This window comes from Nipponia nippon, unplaced genomic scaffold (genome assembly GCF_047370975.1).
Source record: "Nipponia nippon isolate SJK-2023a ecotype South Korea unplaced genomic scaffold, ASM4737097v1 scaffold_2, whole genome shotgun sequence".
Lineage (NCBI taxonomy): Eukaryota > Metazoa > Chordata > Aves > Pelecaniformes > Threskiornithidae > Nipponia > Nipponia nippon.
Window position 1 is genome coordinate 20201366 of NW_028262336.1, and position 18449 is coordinate 20219814.

Consider the following 18449-nt stretch of genomic DNA (forward strand, 5'->3'; position numbering starts at 1 on the left):
TTGTTGTTTGACATGACCATTGGAAATGACCCAAACTCTGCTTGGAACTTCTCCCATTTTGGTTAAGTAAATGTTAAATAAAATCCCTGCTATGTAGGATGACACTGGACTTCATGGAAGAGTATTTACAACTTCAGACTTGTTTCATGTTCCACTATGGAACCTGGGTGCTTTTTCAGGTTTAGAAAGTAACTGATGTGGTCAGATTTAACAAAAAAATAAACAAAAAACAAAAAAGTTGTGAAATGCATTTACTACATGTATAAACAGAAACTTTAGTCTGTAACAAGCTTTCAATTAGTTGTTTTATTTTTATTATTATTTTATTGTCTAATGGATATACTCCTTTTAAATCTGAATTTAAATAGATGATCATGCACATGTTTGCATGCATGCATGCATGCATGGGCATATCTTCTTGGGTTTTTTTGTTTGTTTGTTTTTTGTTTGGTTGGTTTTTTTGTTGTTGGTTTTTTTTTTTTAATCTCACATGTATAGTAAGCTCTGCTGTCTTTTCAGGCACTTGATCATCACAAATCCATTGTGACATCTAATGGAAAAGCCTAATGAAGATATGCAACTTGGTAGATGTGGTCATATTCACAGTGTGGAAAAGGGGCAAAACCAATACTGGCCTGCAGTGGTGGAAGGAGAAAGACGACTGACACAGAAACTAATCAAAGAAGGAAATTCTAATTTGTGAAAATTATATATTATTCACAAGTATCATGAGAAGACACAGTAGTAACTTGCCATGTAATACAATCCTTATCTACATAACAAGCTTATTTTATACTGCCCTGTGAGTCTCACCTTCTGAAATGTCAGTGGCAAAATTCCTATTTAACACAATTTGAAGTAGGGTATTAGAACCAGCCTACAAGCTATAAGTTGTACTGCTTCTTGCATTCTGTTCCACAAAAATCTGCTTCACCTTGATTTTTTTTCCCCTGAGATTACGACTTCAAAGAACATGAACCAGGTTCCCTTTTCTTTTATATAGAAGATTTCCCAGGGAAGTGGTGAAACTTTACTGTAAGCTATATGAAACACTAACAAAACTTTTGTAGGGATGCATCATCTGGAGTTAAAGACCTCAAGGATCTGTTTGTTTTTCTCCTTTTGCGAGAGTCATAACATTCACAAACATACTTATCACTCATGTTCAAGTTTAGGAATAAAAATATGTATATAACCTCACTCAGTAACTTCCTGGATAATTTTTTACAGTTCACTCAGATAAAATGTTCTCTTATATCAGCCTTAGAGGAAGACTGATTACGCTCATGAACCACATCAGGATGAAAAGATTTAATCTAATTAACAATTTCCTTTAATCCTAAATCTCCTTTCTCATGGAGATTTTATCATGAGATATTTTTAACTACTTAGAACAGATTCATTACTTTTACTCTAGCAACAACATTTTCTTTTCAACTTTGTACATTTGAACCATAAACTAAAAAGCAAAGAGGGACTTTTTCCCTGTCTTTCAAGCACTGGTATGCCATTTGAGCGGTCTCAGTATACCTAGAGCTCCATTATCCTAGCATAAATTTTGCTCTAATATATGCAAAACTAACATTAGCTATAAGTGTCTCAAGCTCAAATTGCATTGTTTCGTGGCACCTCTATTTAAAAAAAAAATTAAAAAAAAATCACACACAGACCTTTATGTACCATTACTTTAAAAACCATGAACAAATCCCTCACTTTCTAAAAATTCTGAACGTGGATAGTTTTTCCATATTTCTGGAGCACCATCTCTTGTAAAAAGGCAGCATTTTTAAACATTTTCACATTGCTTATGGGGGTTCTTTAGAGGGTCTGTTCTTTAGTATCCAGCTCTCATTCTAGTCTGAATTGCTGCTCTGGTCTCAATTGTTTTATTGTTCAGTCTTGTCCAAACTTAGAAACACTCCCAGTAGCTACATTTGATTATCTGTATGCAAATAGGATCCATAAAACTAAGGTTGCTTAGTCTGGGGATCTTTCAAACTACATTTAAAGTTCTGTGCGGGAATATTGCAGGAGCTTCCTTTCTTATGTTTCTTCCTTAAGAGAAAGATATTTCCTATAGGAAAAAAGTATTTTACACCAAATATATAAATAAAAAAATTTAAATGTGAAAGCATCATCATCAGTTTGAAATTTCTTTACATTTAGGTGCTAGGGGCTCTTACTTTAAAGACACATTTTACTGTCACTTTTTATTCTCCTTATTGGCTGCATATTTGCTTCTTTTGCCTTCCTGACCCTGCCTCTGCACAGAAGTCCATCAAGTACACAAAGTGAGGAAAACATATGAATGACATATTTTTGGCCTCACTCATAGAGGACCCAACAGCCTCCTGGGCTTTATTAGGAGGAGTACTGCCAACAGGCCGAGGGGCTTGATCCTTCTCCTCTGCTCAGCACTGGTGAGACACACTGGGTCCAGTGCTGGGCTCCCCAGTACAAGAGAGACACGGACATAGTAGAGCAAGTCCAGGGAAGGGCCACAAAAGTGTTTACGGGATTGCAGCATCTGTCTCACAAGGAGAGGCAGAGAGCTGAGACTGTCCAGCCTGGAGCAGAGAAAGGGATCTGATCCATATGTATAAATACCTGATGAAGGGAGGAAAGAAGAGCGAGGCAGGCTCTTCTCAGTGGTGTCCAGTGACAGGATGAGAGGTGTGGGGCACAAACTGAAATACAAGGAACCTGACTTAAACATAAGAAAACACTTTTCTGTTGTGAGGGTGGTTGAACACTGGAATAGGTTGCCCAGGGAGGTTGCGGGCTCTTCATCTGTGAAGGTATTCAAAACCCAGCTGGACACAACCCTGAAGAATCTGCTCTGGCTGACAGTGCTCGAGCAGGGGGTTGGACCAGATAAGCTCCAGAGGTACCTTCCAAACTCAGCTATTTTGTGATTTTGTAATTACTGCAAAATAAGGGAAAAAAACCAAACAAAACAAACAAACATGTTTTATCTGTTTCATCTTACAAAAGAAAACAAGTGCAGTCACAGCTAGGATGACATTTAAAAGTCTCTGATGAGCTAATATATATGCTTGAAAATACTGCATTTTGATCTCAAAACTGTCTACCACTTCAATAGTTTCTATGGGATATCTTCATTTACTTTAAAAGTGAGGTTCTACAGCAGATGCATATGTTCAAGTCAGCTGTCATCAAAATAAATTCCACTTCATCTTTAAAAATGAAGAATATTCTCTGATGCTATTGCCCCAGAGTTCACCATACTGAATGCTTTCTACTGAGATGCCCTGGTCAGGCGGAGAAATAAGAAGGAACATCAGTATATTCTGCCTCTATTCTATGCATCATTCACAGCTGTTAATTTATTAAAACATCCATGTAAGGCATGAATGGTTATATGAGGAGGTTTTATTAGATGCTATGAATTTCCAAAATTCCTCTCTGTATCCAGCATTATCCTATATTTTATTCACAATAAGAAAAAAATTCAAGTTCGGTAGGAAAAGCAGATACACCATCACCTTTGCTAGTTTTATACTTCAAAAATTCCTTAGGCATACTACATTTTTCACAAAGCAAATAGTTTTATTAATAACAGTAATCTTCTATTACCAGTTCAAGAGATTCAATTTAATACACTTGTTATTTCTGACAGCAAGACTTTTGAGCAGCAACCCTATCCACTGAAAATGACTAGCCATGCCACATAAGAAAAAAATTGTCATCAGAAGTGTCCTTTGGGAAAAAAAAAAAGCCTGCCTTTCATTCCCTATAACTAAGTTAAATATAGCAATTAACTTATTATCTGGCAGATCTGCAATCATCATCATCTTTTCCAAATAGGTAAACTCATCACTGTGCATTTTAAGCTTCAAGATTAATGTATTCCAAGAACACACTGAAGAATAAAGGTATTTCGTGGCTGTCTGATTCTAGGCATCCTCCCATCATCCTCAAGTGTAATCCCCTGGAGTGATTATGTGTGAATAATTTAGAAAAGTGCACAATGCCTGAGGTTTATAAGCATAATGTAATCCAATATTTGTTCAGTGGCATGTCCATAGCACTCCAGATAGACTGCAATGATCTTGCTGAGGGTGTAGTAGATAGTCCAGATGTATATGGACCAATTTTTCACTCAAGAGCCTTGTCTTTTCTTCATAAAAAGAAGGACTGCGCTATAATGACTATCAAACTTCTTTCCTGGCATGCATTAAAAAAAAATTCACCAAAATGTAGTCTAGTAAAGAAATTATGAAATGCAAAAGAGAAACTGAAAAAACCAAATGGCAAAATATATTAAGTCTAATTTTCAATGTCTGTGGCACTTAGAAGCTTAAATGCCATTGACTTCTAGCAATAGGGTTTAAGTACTCGAGCCTCTTTTGAAAGTGATATGTGACATCCTATGTCATGTAGGTGGCATATTGTGTATTTATAATTGTTCATTCTGAACCTAACTTTGCACAAGGATGTTGTATTGCCACTGTAGCACTAGAAATAGCTCATTTCTTTTTCATTCTCCCCTAGATCCCTCTGTTTGCGGAACAGCATCTTTTTCCATATAAAATATGAGATTTCTTTCAGAAATGCCACTGAGAATTTAATCTCTACAGATATCTGAAACATTAAAGATCAGTTGTTCATGGATCTGTGAGAAATTAACATAAAAGGGGGACAGCACAGGCAAAAAGTAAATTTATGCTTGTGAGGTTACAATCTAGAATATTTGTTAAGATTGATATTTTTCCCAATCTATTTAATGTATACATCGAACTTTCTTTGTGTAAAATATTTTAGGTTTTGTTAAAAAAGTTCTGTAACCAAGACTTCTTTTAAGAATAAAGTCTTACATCAAAAAGATTTACAGATGTTTGGTTGGGGTTTGGTTCCCCACCCCACCCCCCGACCCTGTTGCTTCACTGTACTGGCTCCTTTTGCCATACTGTCTTGTCCTTTAGTTAAGCTGGAATGGTTAATTTTGGCCATAAATCTAAAGAAAAAGACTTCAAGTATAATTTTGCAATCAAGAGGTTAATGCTGAGGAAGGAGAAAAAAAAATAAATCTCAAATACAAGTGCCTATAGTCCTGGTTTATCAGAAACATGAAAATTACCTCCATAAAAGTGGCTTTTTGTAATGGGCAGGGTGTCCAACTTCATCACATGTAAGAAACTGTAATGAAAGCAAGTGAAATATATAAGTGTAAGCCAGATGTTACATCCATGGCCTTCATATGATAAAGTAAATTCAGATCTGAATCTTAACTTTAAGAAGCTTTGGAAATTTTAGCCTAGATTGCCTATTATTGTTAATATTTCACTGTTTATTTGTATTGGAGGATGCTGGATTTTAGGATCATGCGTCTCCAAGAGAGAGCTTCCAAATTCCAAGGTACAGCAATATTCAAATGAAAAATTGTTAGCTTCTTCCATAAAAGACTGGACATAAAATGTGGATTCAGGTTAGGATTTTAATATCTGCTCCAAGTTTTGCACGTGATGATCTAGTGTTTGCCTGCAGACTCATATTTAGCTTTTCATACCATTCAGCATTTCTGTTGAAAGTAGGACTTGGGTTTGCCCCATCATCATCTTCTGAATTATGATAGGTGTTGATTTTTTATCTTTGGTTTGCCTACTATAATCTTTTTGGAAAGAAGAGAATATATTAACAGTTGGTTGGCGTTATCTTTGCATAATTGTTTTGGAATTTGATTTATTACTGAAGCTCCATTATGACAACATGCTTAAATTGATTTGTTCAGCATTGCTGCATACTTTCTCCATTTGTCTTAATAAAACTTTAGAAGTGTTAATAAAGGTTAATACATTTATAGACATTCCCAAAGTGCTATTACATGTTAACAATGAGATATTGACTATGCTGGTATATTCCTACCTATAGAGGACACATTTATCTTTGTAAAATACTTACACTGTATCAAAACAATTGTTTATATCAGAACAGAATCAACTGAAAGACATATCTGGTCTTCCATTTTCACAGTGTAGCACCTTCTGAAGTTGTTTATAACTCAGGACTTGGTAAAGAATTATCCCTATGAAAAGGATATATACTATTTTTGATGCCTTCTTAGGTTACCTGTTATCTAAGTAGAATCTAAATGGAAAAAAGATACTATTTGCCTTAAAATACTTCATGGTAGCATGACTGTAGTGACTTGCATTACAGTCTGCAGTGGGGCACATTGTCTACTGTTCTACTTGGCTTCTCTGAATTAGAAAAGGTCTACTTCTCATGATACTACAGAAGTAATTTATCAAGCCACTGTAACTATTATTGCATTCTCTGAACTTTCACCCAGTGAAAAAGGATAGTAATATCACAAAAGAGAAAAAAAGAAAAGGAAAACCATTATGTTTATGGAAATACACCATCATATTTCAAGTACTTATTTCAAAATAATGTAGCTCTTTGCTGTAAAAATTTCTATTTTACTTATGTATCTGTTTTTTTGCCATTTAATGTTTGTTTAGTTTCTGTAAAAGACAGTGACTAGAAGAAATGGACAAAGGTGCTCCTTCTGGAAAACAAAAATTTTTACTCTTCACAAAATGCACCTTCAAGCTTTCCAGTTCCCTATCCCTAATTTTCAAATATATTATTTGTAATATTTCAAATGTATTAGTAAAGTTTATGTCAAACAATTTTTTTCCCTTTTTTGCTTTATGTGTCTAAGCAAACAGATGACAACAGATTCCCTTTTCTCCTTCACATCAATTTAGTTTTTTCCTCTCTTCCTTGGATGGCCTTAAGCCATACTCTATTGAAAAAGATAATTTTTGAACTGTCATCAGCTCATTTCCCTTCTCTTCAGAGATTTTAATCAATAGATGCAATTCCTTGTGTAACAATGGCACTTGCAGTTATAAAGGGAATCTCATGCTGGATTATCTATTTTTGCTTTAGAATCTGACTAGGAAGAAATAATTCCAGCCAATAATATTTGCTGCTGAACGGTTTATTAACTTTGCATAGTAACACTCTGCTCAGTAGAGCCACCAAATTCAATCCACCACACAGCTGAACCTTGTGCAGCACAAAGAGAAACGCCCTATTCCCCCACCTCAGAGCAACCTCCCAAGCCCCACACTAGCTCCTAATAGCTGCCAGCAGCCAAAAGAGGCAGAGCCACAAGGTGGGGGGCTTTCATTCACATCTCCTCTATAGCAACAAGGATGACGGAGGATGCTAAATGCTGGCCCTGCACCATGAAGAAAGGCGCAGGTCAAAACGGCAATTTTCCCTGGCTTGAACATGCCAGCTAAAAGGCTGTGTTTCCCCGCCCTGCCCCCACAAAAGCAAAGTGCACGTGGAAGAGGACAGAGCTCCAGAGATTCACCCCAGCCCATAGTTTCTCAGTAGCACTGAATTCAAAGTTCAGATCCAGAGCTGGCATTCTTGTTACAGACACTAGGGAGTTACAGGTTAATGCCAATGTGCAGCATTGCTTGGATTTGTAGGGGCTCTTTTAGCATTCTACTGTCTTAAAAAGGAAGCTGTGACCCCCAAAATCAGATCCACTAAAATGTCACTACTTTATGAAGAAAGCAGATACAAAATAAAAAAAATGTCTTAGAGAATACTTTCAAGCCTTCTGATAAAGTCCACCCAGGTGCAGCTGTAAGCAGACTGGATAGAATATACAGAGACAGAAGCTGTGTATCCCAGTCCATTCAGTTACAGTTCCTTAGAAGCGTTCAGCAACATTCACTCATTTTTCAAAGGTATAACTAATGCCAGTTTTGAGCATGGACTTATGAAAACATGGGTTGATCCTTCCCTTGAGGAATGTTTGCTCAAGAAAGCTTATTTAAAGATCATGTGGCAACGCTTCAATCATTCTCTGATGCAAAGTAAACTAGAGTTCAGAAAGCTAATTCCCCATTGTTTGGGGTACTTTTGAAAGTGTCTGTTATGTATTAAATGCAAAAAACTTGGATCCAATCCAATTTACACCTTCTGGGCCTTGAATTACAAAGCAGTCAAACTCTAGCTTCCCTCAAAGGTCAGCTAATAACTCTGATTTTCAAACAATGCAAAGGAGCGCAGTACACTTCAGAAAGACACAATTTAAAAAAAAAAACAAACACAAACAAAACAAAAACACACACAACCCTTTGATTGATAGCAGGCAGAAACTTTTGAATGTTCTGCCACGCTACATAACATTTAGAGAATGAGCAATTTATTTTGAATTTGGACACATTTTTCTCTTGCCTCTTTTCTAAGCTGCATTATTTGTATGTTACAGTAGCAGACAGATAGCTCTTACAAGTGCCATGCCATCACTCACAGGGAAGAAAGACCCTGGGAAACATTTCTTGAAGTTTTGTTATCTCAAACAAAAATACAAATCCATTAACTATAATATGACTTGAGTAGAACACAGTAGGGTAATGCTTTGTATGTTTCTGGCAAGATCTATGAATGACTGCAACACATTACTATATCTGCTTATACATATACATGGACACACTACCTCACAAACATACAGAAATGTAATGGGAAAATAGCAACCACATGACAATAGCAACCCTTTTATTTTTCTACAAGGTGTTCAGCAATACCTCAAATCTGTTTAAAGTAATTAATTAATGACATGTTTAAACTTCTAAGTAAGATTGAAACTTAAATCAGTTTCAATAGATGTGCAGTAATTATCATTACTACCACGAGCAGTGCTAAAATGAGCACTTATTATTCTGCGCACCTACACAACTTCTTTGTACAACACATTTTCTTAAATCCTTGATTCAACCTTCTGATCTTCAGTGTTATAAATCTTTGAGCAAGCTACAGAAGGAACTCGGCCAGAAATTTAATTAGCCAAGATGTTTAAACACAAAATACAGTAACATACTTCAGAATTTGTAACAGCTTCAAACTTAAAACACAGAGTTCAGCAAAGATTGATTCTTTGTTTTCATTGCTTTTGATGGAAAGCTAGCAGGTTTTTGTCATTTATTTTATTCAGTGGTAACATAATATAATTGCAATATTAAAAAAGGCATCTCAAAGTCAACAAAATATGAAGATGTAACAAAGGAGAATTAAACATAGATCAGTCTGAAGAGGACCAGGGACAATTTATAATTTATGTAAAGAGTAAATGAGCTGTAAACACACACACACTAACTACTCCCAGGTCTAATGAATGAACTCAGTGATTGCTTGCTGTACTGCCTCTTCAGAAACTTTCTGGTTTTATTCTCACAGCATGGGTATCATTTCTCACAGTCCAACAAACTTACTAAAATCTGGGCTCAAGCCCTGGCTGACACTCCAGCCCCTGACTCACATGGGTGTTGTAAACCTTGCCCCCCAGTCTGTCCTGTGCAGGGATGAGGAGTCTGTCCCATCTGGGGCTCAGCAGCTCCTGGAGCCCCACGAAGTTGCCCGCAGCAACACCCTGCCCTCCCCAGGGACCCCAACACCAGGCTGGGGCACAGCGTGGGCTTGGCAAGGAGGAAGAGTTAGGGTCACCTAACAGAGCAACAGACTCAGAACAGACTTTATTACCTGTCCCAACTGCTTCATGTACTGTAAAAAGCAGAGCCCCTTGCCCCTCGTGCTTTTGTTGAAACCTGTTTTAAGTCCCATAACGCAGATTTTATTTTTTGAAAACGTGAGGGAAGTAGGAACTGGTGAGCATCATATTTACCATCCCTCCCCCACCAAGAAGAAACGAGATTTTATGGTATGCTGCATTAGCAAATGCTTTCTGGGGGATGTGTGTGTATAAAAGTTAAAAAAAAAAAAAGAAAAAAGAAAAAGCAAGAGTTCATGAAAATAGAAACAGAGGCAGATATAAAACCAGAATCTTTGACACACATATACTAGACCCCATGCCGCTCTGTAACAGCAATTGTCTCTATTTCTGATTGTTCCCCTTTCCCTTGGTACTCAATCTGAAAGTCCAATTTGCCAGAATAATGTATCTGGTGTGAGAGAGAATTTCTACGACTGAAGTAACTGTTTCTTAGCAACCAGAAAAGCTCTAGGAACAGGTTTCATTTTCCCCCATACCCACTGAGGTACAGAATAATTGTCAAGATAATTATAACACATTTGTGATGATCTACATAGTTTTTATATAATTATTTATAGAACTAAATAAAACGAAGGGGTTAATTTATTACAGCAACCAGGATCCACACTCGATTTATAGATAGCCACTAGAAATCAGAATGAATTACAGTTACAGTTGGCCAGGGTTACAGATTTCAACCCCAGCAAACACATTGCTATTTTTTATTTGTATCACTGTAATGGTGAGATATTTCCTCGACTTCTTCCTCTCCCCTCTGGCCTTGAGGTCCCAGTGCTGTTGTACTGGGTGCTGCACACAGACATGCAGAAGGACAGCACGCCACCTGAAAACCTGGCCATAGAAATACAGAGGCCATACAAAGCACAGGAAAAGGAGAGTTTTGTCTTTCTCAGCTTACAGAGGGGGAAACCAAGCAAAGAGAGCTGAGGGACCAGGAATCAGGTGCTCTCGGACACAAATTTAACAGGTGGTTTAGGAAGCTTCATAGTTCCAGTTCTCACTGTTGGACACAGCCCATAATACATTCCTCAGTCACATACTATAGCCAGGCTCCTGCAGACAAGCACCCCCTCTACATCAGCTGTGGCTCCAGGACACTGTAAGATGTTTTAGCCCAGGCTACTACCCCCTCCTTCGCTCTGGTGGGAGGCATGTTCCCTTCCCCACCCCTTGCAACCAGGTGGCTGTGTGGTGAACTGGTTCAAGGAACTGATCTGGTAGGCAACTACAGCAAAAGAGAGCACATACATTGTCAGGTTGGCAAGGTGATCTAATTCACCACATAATTAATACTGACACAGAGGTGAGGCTGGAATGTCTCATAGGGAGGGAAGGAGAAGACAGGCAGGTCCACCCCTTTTCATATCAGCCCAGTTTCATAGCTTAAGGAGGTTATGAAGCTGTAGCTCTACAGAGCAGACCTCGTACCCGAGTGCTGCAATGCCTAGCTCTTAGGTGCTTGCAGTTACAATCTGCCACATCAGCAGTTGAGACCCCTTTTAAATAAAATCATTTCAGATGTCAGAGTGGCTAGCACTCTTGTCACACAGTTTTTCAACACTAAAGCCAGTATAAAAAGAACCTGTTACCATTAAAGCATATTTCCCCAATTTCTTCCAATAAAAAAAAATAGGAGACAACACAAACATGGCACATCTCATGAGCAAAGTCATAAAATTTACAAGACGCACCAACAGCCATTAGTAGTAGCCACAGTGAAGCTGCCATTAACAGATGAGAAAAAACACATTTCCTACTATCAAAATTATGAACATACGTATTGCATTACTAACCCACAGTTGTGAAAAGTTGTTAAAATCCAGGAGATTTGTCTGCACAAAGGTGTTTTATTGCCAGAGCCCATAGAATAGGACATCCTTACTGTGACAGGAATTGTTCCTGATGCCAATGTTTGCTTTTTTTCAGCCAATGCAAATCTCCAGGATTAAACTAACATGAAGAATGCTCACCCTCAGGCTGCAGGATATTTACTTGTTCGTGTGGATATGACAGTTCTCACACTGTCCGTGGAAGACAAAAACCTCTAACAGTGTCATTGCATCAATATTATTTATCTAAAGAAAATTAGTTGACTTTCACTTTTCAGCCATTTTTGCCACCTTCTGCCTTCCGAAGGCTTCTGTTATGATTGGATCCCGAAACAGTGAATTACTCCATTACAGTTTCTCTCTAGTTTGTGTGCCAAAACAGCCCTGGGCTCCGGTCTCCCAGGTAGCTGTAATATCCTTTTGTAAACCTTCCATGAATGATTATGGTAAATCTTGCTTGCAGCAGTTTCTGTTCCCTCTAGCATTGTTTCCACTCACCTCCCTGTGCTGCCTTTTTTTTTTTTTTCTGATTTTTAATTCTGTATTTTACCCTATACCCTACAGCCTAACACGCTGTCATAATACACTTCTTTCCCCCTGCTGTCTATTTCTCTAGATATTGTCAGTGGAACAGTATGATTTTCAAACCTCCCAAGATAAGTAATTTTTGTGCTAAAAACATCAGTATCCACAAAAGCATCCACTAAAATCAAAATCGCATACGTAAAATCTTTTTAGAAACAGCTTAGGTGCTGCTATTCATCTGAATTGCACTTTAAAAACGTAACTACTATTCTTCCCTTCATTGAACTCCTATAACAAAGCCAGCATCTCAAATGCTAAAGTAAAATTGATGCACAAGTTAAGATCAAGCTTTAAAAACATTGCAAGTACTTTACGAGGCTAACAGTATTTATCTTTGAATTGTTTATTTTAAAAGGAAAAAATCCAAATTGTTTAACTCGGCACAAATAGATACAAACCTAATACAACTGTGCCATCTGAAAACTGGCATGCAATATCAGTGTTAAAAGCAAATATTCAAGACTTTGGGGGAAGATGGGGTAGAGACAGCGGACTTGCATATCTTTACTAGTTGCTAATGAAGTATAGGTTTGTGGTAACAGCGGACACAGCAGGGCCCCAGCTCCACACCACAGCTGGGGACACCAATCTCACTCTTAAGAGAACTGCTACTAAAATTGGCCGCAAATCCTGAAATATCTCAAACTTCTAATGTTCAGATTCATTAAGGAAATAAAGGATACTAGCTGCTTATTCAGTCACTGGCTGAATATTGTCTCATGTATCCTCAAAGCATTCTACGTAATTATAAGCGTACAGGAATCACTTTGATTACATGTGAAAGCAAGCATTTCTAGAATGGAATACAGCAACTGCTTAACACCACGCATCATTGCTCCAAAACATTTTTACTTGCAAAAGTGAATATTGTCTTCCACACTCAAAAAATTACACTAATTATTTGGGTGGGTCGCGACTGGATTTTAGCTGGGAGTCCCAGATTAAATATTAAGTCTTATGAAACCAGACATGGGAAAACAAGAATGATTCTCAAACAGAAATTTAGAACTTAAGCAGTAAATAAGGGCTTTGGTTATTAGCTACATACCTCAGAAATCCAAAATAATATTGACAGTGGATTTTTGTTTTTGAAATTAGGACTTAATCTGATTTTTCCCTTTGTTTCAAAAACTAGCTCCATAGTACAGATATGAAATTGTAACTTAAGTAGCTAGAATAGTTATTTTTTGGGCTGCTATGTCAGACCTATTTTAGTTAGCCAAATTGACTGCTGACTTCCTTTAATTTACTCTGTTGATGTGAATTGCATGCCGTTATCCTAAGCAAGGGAACCAGCCTTGAAGTTCTCATCTAAGCAAAACCCCCCTTTAAACTAACCGTATGTTTGCATTCTAAAATAATCATTTTTTTCTTATGGAACTAGTTCTGCCAACTTGTCAATTCTTCCAACAATTGACTTGTTGAGGATTTTCAGTGGTCTTTTAAAATGTGAGTGATATAGTAAGCAGCTAACTAAGTTTACTGCACTGGAAATTACACCTACATATAGACTACAGAATTGGATTTTGTTTTTCCCCTATTGGGCAAATATCCATTTGCCTTTCAAAAAAGTTATTTGAATGCTGGATTATCAGTAGAAAACTATATTTTTCTCTTTCATGGGCTTTCTATGGAAGCAAGAAGAGCCTCATTTTAACTACTGTACCTTCACGGAATAAGGTTTGTAAAACCTAATCTTGAACTCCTTGCACATATGCAATTTGTATAATACATTTACTATCCTACCCACTGGATTAGGAGAAGACTGGCAAAATATCATCAGGTGAAAGTTTTTCCATCAAGTTTTTACTCCAGAGGCTTGATCACATGAATGGAAAGTGGTCTTCCTCTCCTGAATATTATTAGGAAGGTGGTTTGTTCAGTTTTGTTGCTTTGGGTCCCTGCCCCCCCCCCCCCCAAAAAAAAAAGAAAGAATTTTATATGATTTCTCCCTAGCTGCTCTTTTGCTTTTTCCTTCCTTTTTCTTAGGTTTATAATCACAATCCATTTTTGTTCTTTTGCTTCCTTAAGGGTGCTGTATGCTTAAGGGTTTGAAGGGTTTTTTGGTTGGCTTTCCCCCCCACACCCCCAAAAGAAGCCGTTCTCCTGGTTAAAAGTCTCTTCCTATCTCTGCATCCCTATATCAACAAAATTGCACTGTGAAAAGACTTGCTTTCTGGTTTCAGTGTTTATTAGCAGAACACTGAAAAGGTTTATCTCATGAATCTAAATATTAAGACATTAGACACTAGTAGGTTCAGTGTAGCATGAAACACACCATTCAGTGCTGCTAACTCACAGGCATTAACCAGATAGCATAAAACTATGGACTTTAGTAGAAGGGAGTCATAAAATGCTAAATTATCTTCTTTCTACCTTCTTTTTTTTTCTTAAGCAGCACAAGATCCAGTCTTGTGAACATACAAGTTCAACCTCCCTGTAAAAAAACACCCACAAACCTAAAAATACCAAGTCAAATACCCATAAAATTAGTGCATAAAAGTTCTTACACTTCACCTGGAGAAGATAGGTCTTAACAACAAAGATCCAAACACAAGTGCTGAGCTGCTTTCCCTTCTGCAATCTTCTTTGCAAGCATCATGCTTTCTTTTAAGATATATTTCCTTGCATTTCACTAGATTTATAGCTAGAGCTGGAAGCAGACAGGAAGTAAATAGGGAAAGATAATGGGTCCCAGCTGTTTCACACTGCATGATTAGGAAGAGTAGCTTCACTAGGTAGTCCTAAGGAAGTGTTAGTGGGACTTAACTTGATGAGATGGTGTTTGTCCTGGTTTCAGCTGGGATAGAGTTAATTTTCTTCCTAGTAGCTGGTATGGTGCTGTGTTTTGGATTTAGTATGACAATAATGTTGATAACACACTGATGTTTTAGTTGTTGCTGAGCAGTGCTTACACCAGTCAAGGCCTTTTCAGCTTCCCCTGCTCTGCCAGGCGCACAAGAAGCTGGGAGGGGGCACAGCCAGGACAGCTGACCCAGACTGGCCAAAGGGATATTGCATACCGTATGATGCCATGCTCAGTAGATAAACTGGGAAGAGCTGGGCAGAGGGCAGTGACTGCTGCTCAGGGACGGGCTGGGCATTGGTCAGTGGGTGGTGAGAAGTTGCATCGCTCAGTTTTCTTGGGTGCGCGCTCTCTCTCTCTCATGCGCGCTCTCTGTCTCCATTACAATTTATTATTCTTATATTTCAACTATTAAACTGTTCTTATCTCAACCCACGAGTTTTCTTACTTTTGCTCTTCCGATTCTCTCCCCATCCCACTGCGGGGGGGAAGGTGAGCAAGCGGCTGTGTGGTGCTTGGTTGCTGCCTGGGGTTAAGCCACAACAGTGTTGTTATATTTCAAATGCACCGTTTCAAGGAATCAACATAAAATAACAATATTCCTAAAGCTGTAGTAAAATTTTCTTTGTATACAGTTTATTTTTCCAGTCTTAATAAAAAGATTCTTGATCTTCTAAGGTAGTCATTTTGCCTCATGATTTTACAGTTCTATATAAACTCTCATTTCCTTCTGTAAGTGGCTCATGGTGGTAGCACATGGTGAAAAGGTTCATTACAGAGATCCAAGTTTGTAAAGCTTAAACTGAGATAATCCTCTGTGTAGTTCAGTTCCTTGTGCATCTCCAAGAAAAAAAATAAAGCTTCAAAGTATCCACAGGTATGAAAAAATGAGCAGAGGCATGTTACAGAAAGCTGTCATAAGACTCATCTTGACAAAAATTAATCCTAACATCAAGAAAAGACTTTTTTTTCCCAACATAATTCCAAACAGATACCTCATCTTCCAGAACAGTATGAACAGAAAAATGAGGTTATAAAAGTGTTAGACCTGGTTACTCCAAAGAAGCTGAAAACTTTTTCCAGTCCCTAAAGGTCAAATGTTACTTATGAATATCATGTAACATGAAAAAGAGCATGAATCCATGTTTTCAAATATATATTTTTTTCTAACAAAATATATTGTATTTTTCTATGTGCTTGAGCAGGCGGATGTGCCTTGAAGGAAATGTGGCCTGTGGAGAGCCCACGGAGGAGCAGGATTATCCTGAAGGAATGGAGCCCATGGGAAGTCCAGCCCATGCTGGAGCAAGGGAAAAGGGCGAGGAGGAAGGAAAAGCAGAGAGGTGTTGTTATGGATGGAACACAGCCCCCATTACCCATCCCCCTGCGCCACTTGGGTTGGGGGAGGAGGAAGAGGAATTGGGAATGAAGGAGTGAAGTTGACCCTGGGAAAAAAAGGAGAGTGGGGGAAGGTGTTTTAATTTTTCTTTGTTTCTCACTATCCAATTCTATTTTAATTGACAATAAATTCATTTTCCCCAAGTTAGGTCTGTTTTGCCCATGATGATAACTGGTAAGTGACCTCCTTGTCTTCATCTCGACCTGAGCTTTTTCTTCTTATTTTCTCCCCCTGCCCTTTTGAGGAAGAGTGAGAGCAGCTGGGTGGGCATCTGGCAGCCACCCATGGTCAACCCACCACAGCACCATAGCTGTTTGAGTAGTAGTATTATGGGCCAACTTTCATTAACTATTTCATGACTGTTTTCTAAAATAGGCTATTTCTGCAAGGTTTGATTATATCTTTCACTAGGTTAAATCACTGCCTTGGCTGTATGCAAGCTGGAGCTTTGTAAGTCTGACTTTCTTCCTCATTTCCGCAGTCTGGGACTTTGTATACTTCTTAAAAAGGCATGCAGAAGATTGATATCTAAACAAGAATTGTAGTTCAACAGAATTATTGAATCATAAGCTAGATTTAATAAAATGACAGTTTCGTTTAGTTGTAGTATTGGTTTCAAATTTTTCATTTATAAAAGCAGAAGGGAAGCCACCAATTTATGTAATGAAGACTTTAATTTAACACTTCTATAAAACTGCAGTTTATAAAGTTAGCTACATAAATCATTAGTGCTCGAAAGCTGCTGAAATATCACATTGAAAATTCTCAGTACCTTAAGAGGTCTGCATCATGTACTCCAATCCATGGTAATACCAAATTGGATGGGATATAATTTTTTCTTCTGTGCAGTCAGAATGAAGCCTGACAACATCAACCATATATTTTACAGGTGCAGGCTGTTTGCAACAGCATGCATTAAGGAAGTAATTAAGGAAATGTCTCATAGCGCTGGGCTGCCAAAGCCAGGGAAGCAGGGTACAAAGCCAAGAGCTCTTGAAATATGGTTGCTGTACTGTTGAAACAGAACAAAGCCAAGTCCCACAAAGTGCTCGTACTTCTCCATCCCAAGCAATGGAAACCAGAATGGAAGAAAGAAAAAAGAAATCAGGAAATTCTCAGCAAATGGCAGAATAAAGCTTTAAGCCTTCAAATTCCTTGAGGCTCCAGCTACAATGAGCAGCAGCAATCCTTATGCAGAAATGTTGAGCTCTCAGGGAAGAGAATACATTAGCAGATTCCTCTCAGGCAGAACTGCAGGTAGTTCTAACCAGAGTATGTCTGTTCAACTTCTTTTCTTGCTTCCTTTCAGCTGTGATACTCATTCCTTTGTTTTCTTTCTCCAAATATACTGTATTTAAGTGTTAATAGTGTTCTGCAATGCAGGAAATAATATATGACAAAATATACAAAATGGAGTCAAGAATTATCCTAAGAATACACAATTCAACAGAGCAAATGTGTAGGAACTCCTAAATTATCGTAAAAGCACTGAAATGTAACTCACTGAAAGTATTCAAGAGATAATTTGTGCAATGAAGACTTAGATAACTCGGTGGACACAAGAAGTAAAATCTTTGAGAATACTTTCCAAGTGACCAAAACTTGGCTACTCAGACTATTCCTAAATATTGGCACTTTGTAGCTATATGATATAATGTCTACATTAATTGGTCTAAGTAAGTTCTTCCCTGCCAAAAATAAACCACTTCTCTTTTTCACACAGCTTTGATTTTCCTCTTCAGCCACTCTGCCGACAGCTATCCATTTTCCATAAGCATTGAGGCAGTTATGAGTAAGCTATGGTAATTTTTAGTTTTCACTCAATAATTTCCAGTGACATAAATATTCAGTTGGGTTTTCTCTCATTCAGCTCAGTGTTTGTAATGAACTTTCTATTTTTCTTTCAACTACTAATTAATCTAAAAAAAAGAACTCCTTATCCATGATAGAGTATTTTTTAAAACATAAAAGGCATCATTTAATTTAATTTTATTTTAATTAAATTTGGGGCACTACATTGATTACTGATATGCTATCCTAGTGCTCGTTGACTCCTTCAAAGAACTCAGACAGCTTTGTGAGTCACGGCTTCCCTTTACAGACCTATGGTCTTAAGTAATATTACTCACCCTTATTGTCCTCTTCTCAAGGTCTCAGCTGGCACTGTAAAGAGCTCTGACTCCTTTCTAACAAGCCCTTCCATACTGTCTCACTCTCACCCTGGCTACTTTCTTTTACTCTAACTGTTTCAGTTCACAGGTGTGCTCA